We start from the raw sequence: 6,886 nt of genomic DNA, 5'->3' as shown, positions 1-6,886 counted from the left end.
AGTCCCAGGAGGGACTGTGGGATTAGAGATAAATCTCATTGACTCTTTATTTCCTCAGCTATAAACTAATGAGTTTGGATTTAGTATGTAAGAACTCTTTCCAGTTTAATTTACAAGTTTTTGTGACTCTGGACTTTTTAGTTCAGTGAGTTCCTTGGCAGCAATTTGATCATTTCTTTCATTTTCAACCTTTCAATGAAGATTTAAAATTAAGTTTTGTTGGTCTCATTAGTCTTTGTGGCTTCTTGTTACCATTTTGACTATTTAATCTCCTTTCTGCCCCTGGATATAAAAAATGTTCTCAGCATTGTCCTGTGACATACTAAAAACTATCCTCCCCTTCCTCATCCTGCCCTACTCTTTAGCATGCCTCTCTCTTCTCCAGTCCTTGGAAGGGGCTCTTGTCAAGGTGACCACAGCTGCATCCCAGGCCTCTGCTTTCCACTCTCCGACAATCCAAAACAATTGAATCAGTAATAGTAACTTCATCTCCTCCCCATGATATTATTTCTGGTTGATGGTTGGAAAGTCACCTGGAGTATCAGCAAGAACCTGCCAACCTAGCCCAGGAGATAAGTAGTACCTTCCCATACCCATCTCCCCTGCTGCCCACCCAGACTACTGGTATACTCTATGAGACCTAACAGCCATCTAATCACCTCCTCCAACATTACCAGGGCATGCCCATATTTCCTAGACAACAGCTCTCAGAAGAAATATGTTGTGGTCACTCCACCCCACATTCTCCACACCGTTGAGAACCAGCACATAGCTGTGATCAGGAAATTCAGTTGACTGAATGAGTAGGCCATTTGGGTCATACTCCTTCCTCCATACACAGATTTCTCACTTCCTCAGTTTTGTGAGCTTCAACCTGAAATTCATGCTCTGTATGGCATGACTGGTTTCTTGTCCTCCCCTATCACAGTTCTGTTCTCACTACCACTGTAATAATATTTGTGAACTACAAGTTACCCCTCTAGGAGTTCAACTAAGCAGTACCAATTCTCTTCTTTTCTTTTCTTTACAAAACTTGCCTTTTCACTATTATCTTCCTTCTACTTGGACTCTCTCCAAATGGTCCACCTCCCTTCTGTGTTGTAAAGCTGAAAAAGTGGTTTGGCTTCTAAGGCCAAACCATTAGGTTTTTAATCTACTTGTATGGGAGCCTCTGAGAGCTTGGCTTCTTGCTCTCAGAGGATAGCATGAGATTCAATTAGCCAGAATGACAAAATTACCCCTGAGAGCAGCCACATCTTCTTGAGACTGGTTCTAACTGCAGTGGGGTATAAGCACTGCTTGACATTTTATCAAGTGAATTTTCAGAGGTCTAGGACATGGTGAAGTCTGTGTCTTTACAGTCAAGGTGGGAATTAATTGGCAAAGGCATGAAGATCCAGGATACTCATGCGGTCTCTGCACTTCCACTGGGAAGCTTAGCATCCTCTTCTGTTTACCAAGGCCATTTAAAAATTATTATTATTAAACACCTAGGATTGCAGGGTTCATGAGCTGCATGATAGAAAAGCTTAAGCTCAAGTTGTCTGAGTTGCTTTTGGAAGAGGATCAAAACCCAACTGAAGCTCCTTCCCGCCTGACTCACAGGACTGTTGTTATTGTATTTAGCTTAGGATAAACTTTCCTATGGAAGGTGACTGCTCACAGCAGTTAATTTGAAAAGTGCAGGCTTAGATCTGGCTTCATGTGTGAGCACAAGCCTGTCATCATGCATTCCAGGTCACTCTCTGAAATGAATTTGTCTTTCCTCAATGTTTCTCAGAGCCGGGGCACAGACATTCCTTCAGCTCTGCATTAATCCAATTACTAAACACCTGCAGACACGCAATAACACTTTGGGTGCCAAGAGCCTTCGAAATGGTTTTATAGCCGCATGTAATCTGCTGTCCTGCTATCAGGAATCATGTTTCACACCTGCCAAGATCCAAGCCAGAAAAATAACACTCACAGTTCTCACTCCAGGCAGGAATGTTCTGTGCACATTAGGAGAGACAACATGACAGGCCTTTTAGCTTGACGTCCAGAGACCCCATTTAAACATTTGCAACTTCTTGGTAATTGTATTCAAAGTCATATTAGTATTAAAATGTTTTCAAGAAAAGGATGACAAAAATAGGTTTTTCTTCCAAGGATAGTTAAAGCAACATACCCTTCTCTTCCCAAAAACAATAATTCATTGAGCGTCCAGACTCATGGTGGTTGCCTGTGCTTCAAAGTATGTCCAAGGCACTTCTTCCCAGATAATCAAGAGATGTCCCATGGCCACAAGGATGCCTGAACCTAGAAATAATCCATTCACACGTATCCTGTTCCCCTGTGAAGTAGCTAAATAGTTTAGATATTAGAAGTTGAATACCCTTGATTTTCCTGGTGATCCTAAAAAGGCGAGGCTTTGAGCACCTTTCTCCCTGCTCAAAGAAGAGAGCAAGACTCTGGAGAGTGCTTTTGTGAGAATCCATCAGAATAATCCAAAACAAACCTTGATCGAAATAATTCATTTTTCACTTTTCCATAACTCATTTCGAAAAAAAAAAATCTGTTGTTGTCTTTAATAGGGAATGTAGTTTCATATTTCCCACAAGAAATATGGGGAAATTTCTCTACAGCCAGGGCTACCATCTTATTTGACTTTCAGTTAGAGGATGGAGATGGTGTCTACTCATTATATTACCAGGATCTCCTGGAGACTGTGCCTGGAATACAAAGGGTCCTCAGGAAATAGTAGCCAAATGGATTCTTGTTTGTAAAGGAACATTTTCTCTGTTGCATCTGCCCTCTAGAATATGTGGGTGTCCTTTCCCTCCCTGTCATCTTGCCTCCATAAATAAACCACTGGGGATACTACAGACCAGGAAACAAGACAGTTGTAAGTGTCCGGAAACAAAGTGGACAGGGACATCATCCCTTTACACCAATTTTTTTTTTAATTAATCATCTTCACATTTGAACAAACCTCACTTTTTTATTTTAATTTTTGTCAGAGGGTATGTGTGCTTGACAGAAAAAGAGTAAGAAGGTGCCCCCCATGGGGTATGGTCAGACCTCAATGCCCTCTCATTCATTTCTCCTTTTGGAATTTTGGGCATGCACACATATATGCCCAGAATGTTTTTTGAGCCACCAGGTTCAGAACTCCAACTGCATAGTCAACTATGTGGGATCCACCACAAAATAACCCCACACCTCACTTTCAACCAAGCAATGCCCCCAGACTGGGTTGCTATTTTTCCACACCAGGCTACTCACAGTCCATACCTGTCATGTGGCACTTCAGCAGCAATAAAACACAACACATGATTGATTACTGCATATATGTGAGCCTTTTCTTCCCAATGAGGCATTCACTCCCCAAGGTCAGGCAGAAGAATTTTCTCACCTCACTTCCTCTCTATCCCACAACACCAATGGGCCTAGCACTTGGCAAAAAAAAGGGGCCCTTAAAGTTTTCTCTCCTTGGATTTTCTCTTTCTGAAAGTTATATACCCAGTAATCCTACAACTTGGTATTTACTCAAAGGTTAGAAAAACACTCAGTTGGAAAGACACTTGCATACCCATGTTTATTACAGCATTATTCACAATTACTAAGACACAGAATCAAACTAAGTGCCCAAGAACTGATGACTGGATTTAAAAAATGTGGCACATATACATTATAGAATACTAATCAGCCATGAACAGGAGATTCATTCCATTCAAAGTGGATGAATATAGAAGATTTAATGATAAGTGAAGTAAGCCAGACTATGTCAAACAATCACTGTATATCCTCACTCAATAAATGTTTGTTCCCTATCACATAAATGGAAATATATGAAGATACAATAGGAGAGAGGGCAAGTGTAGATACCAGAGACTTATGGGACAGAAGTGGACAGTAGAGAGTGGGTAGGAGGGGCTCAGGGAAAGAATACTTAATAAGAAAAAGAATGTAAAATTCTCAACTGAGAATTATGTATATGGTAATATCTTTGATTTGATCATCATGTACTGCTTGCATACCTGGAAAAACTATATTGTGTGCTACAGAGATTTACAGTTGGTGGAATGCAAATAATGAATCCTAAAATAGTAAATAAATAAGTAAATGCTATGCACACTGTAATGGCTTTCTCACCCTGCTTTCCAGCAATATTCTATATCCTTGCTAGTTGAATGTGGCCCATGGACCAGTAGTATTGGTATCACCTGGGACTTGTTAAAAATACACATTCTAGGGGCCAGCAGGTGGCATGGTGGTTAAGGCACTGTCTCCCACATGGTCAACTGTGGTTCAAGTCCTGGACCTGAAGGCTTAAAAGTCACACCAGGTACATGTGCATGTGTGCCCAAAATCCCAAGAGAAGAATGGAGAAGGGATTGTGACATAGTCATCTCCCTGAGGGAGTAGTAATTTCTCACTTTCCTTCTTTCTGTATCTCTCTGTCTCTTTCTCTCTCTGGTGATTTTTCACTTTTCGTTTAAAAGTTTAAATATATTTATGTTATATATTAGTTTAAATATATCTAAAAACTATATATATGTATACACACACTCTACTCTCATAGCCTAGTAGTGGTTGACCAAGGTTTTCAATTCTAGCTCTAGTGGCTTGAAAATCATGTTGGGAATGTGTGCATTCACATCCAAAATCTTGATGGAATGAAGAAATGAAGGAGAAAGGATTGTGGCATTATCAGGCCTCATTGGGAGTTCTCTCTCTCTCTCTTTCTGACAAGAGGATGTGCCCTCGCAATTACTGAAAACACACACGCACACACTCCTTTTTTTTTTTCTTTTTTTGGAGAGCTTTTTGCTATAGGGCATGTGCGCTCACCAAAAAGACAGAGAGAGAGAGAGAAAGAGAGAGAAAGCAAGAAATCACCCCCCAGTGGGGATGACCATGCCACAATCCCTTCTCCTTCATTCTCCTCTCAGGATCTTGGGCACGCATGCACACGCACCCTGCATGAGTTTAAGCCACTGGGTCTGGGATTTGAACCATGGTCTACTACATGGGAGTCCAGTGACATAGCCATTATGCTAACTGCTGGCCCCAACACACACAAACACACTCTTAAGCTTCCCCATACTAAACTCACTGAATCAGTACCTACCTACATTTTAGCATAGATCCCTAGAAGATGCAAATATTGGGTCGTCAGAAAAGTCATGATGCATTTTTGCATAGTAAAACAGGAAAATACGTGATGACTTCTCAACAACCCAATACATATTAAGAATTGGAAAGTCTAGTTAACCTACTGTTCCCCTCTCAGAATGGATCCTCTGCAGAGTCCTGAGAATTCATTATCACTGGTAGAGGGAGCATCAAAGAAAAAGCTCTGCAATATAGCACAGCTCCATCCAGCTCCCTGGGATGGAGTAAGACATTGATGATATAAGAGGTTTGAGCTGGAAGAGAAGAGAAGGCAAACATCATCACCACCACATACAGGAGAGGAGGATTCAACCACAGTGTCCAGAGAGAGCCGGTGCTAACCAGAGGCAAGGCAGCTAGAACTTGGCTCAGAGGAGCATTCCAAGGCTGGGGTGCTGGGGCTGCCAGCCCCTCCCAATAGCCCAGCGTTCTCAGCCCACATGTAACCTTCAGCCCCTGCCCAAAGCAGTCAGCATGACAGTAATAATAGTAGTCACAAGAAAATGCAACCTCGATCATGCTAACAACTTTTGAAAAGTAAAATGCTAGGGATATGATTTCAATTAAAACTCACATTGTCTGACTCGTCTCTCTGCACAGCAAAAGTTCACCTCCTCTTGCCCCCTTCCCTCCTCTTTCCAAAACTAAGGCAGACAGGAGAGACTATGTCAGTGCCTACTCCCACCTTGAGGGGCAGGGGTCTTCTGTATGCCCAGCATCGCTTCCCATTCCCTGATTTCAGAGCCCCATTGGCCAGAAGTGGCGAAGTGGCCTTTGTGCTAATCTTACCCCCAAATAAATCCCAGGACAGGGAGAGGATTATGGGCAAAGTCTGAGTTCTGAGTTCTCTCTCTCTCTCTCTCTCTCTCTCTCTCTCCTTTCTCTCTCTCTCTCTGAAAAAACAATTCAATTCTGAACTTAAAAGGAAATATTTCTTGCACAAATAAAAAGAACCTGAATTCCTCATGAGAGCCTGTCTCCATGCAGTCAGCCTCAGGGAGGCTCTTGTGGAAGGTAGCATTTTCTAAAAATCAGTTCTGACCACTCACAGGTGAGTGCCTTCCAGCCAGGTGGGATGGGGGAACACAGGTTTAGTCAGAATCCTTGTGCAAAATTTTCCCCAAGGAAACAGAATGCTGTGATCCTGGAGATCTCCAATGCCCCCTTCCAATAAGATGCCAAACAGAATGCAACAAACAAGTTCAGCATCGTTTGGTTATACATAAACCACCAAAATCACGCTTCCCAAGAGGTTTCTGAACTAATACAGCATCGTTATTGTGGGAATACCATTCCTTAATCTTCTTCCCAGCTTTCTTTACCCTAGTAATGCCCATCATTTGTTTAAATTAGCTCAAATGTTTCATATACCAAAACATTTTCAAAGTTTCCAAAGGCTCTCTCATTCTGCTTGGGGCAAGTATCTTATTTTAACGAAGGCTTTCAGGAAAGACAAAATTAGCATTGTTGCTCAGATGGTATCTGCCCATGACAGCAGGAGAATTAACTGGGACTTTGAAATTCAAATGAAGTAATATTTATTATAATGTCCTATATATGATCCTAATAAACTTCACATTTTGTAAAATGACCCCTTTAAAGCAGCAGAGCTTTAGAGAAAATAGATTCAGGAAGACCACTAAAAATTATGTAATTTTAACCAGAGCATTAACAAAAACTATGACAATTAGTAATGCACTAGTAGAGCAGTTAAATCACCACTGGTATT

Source organism: Tupaia chinensis, unplaced genomic scaffold (assembly GCF_000334495.1).
Source record: "Tupaia chinensis unplaced genomic scaffold, TupChi_1.0 Scaffold144952_1, whole genome shotgun sequence".
NCBI lineage: Eukaryota > Metazoa > Chordata > Mammalia > Scandentia > Tupaiidae > Tupaia > Tupaia belangeri.
This window is presented reverse-complemented; position numbering follows the sequence as displayed.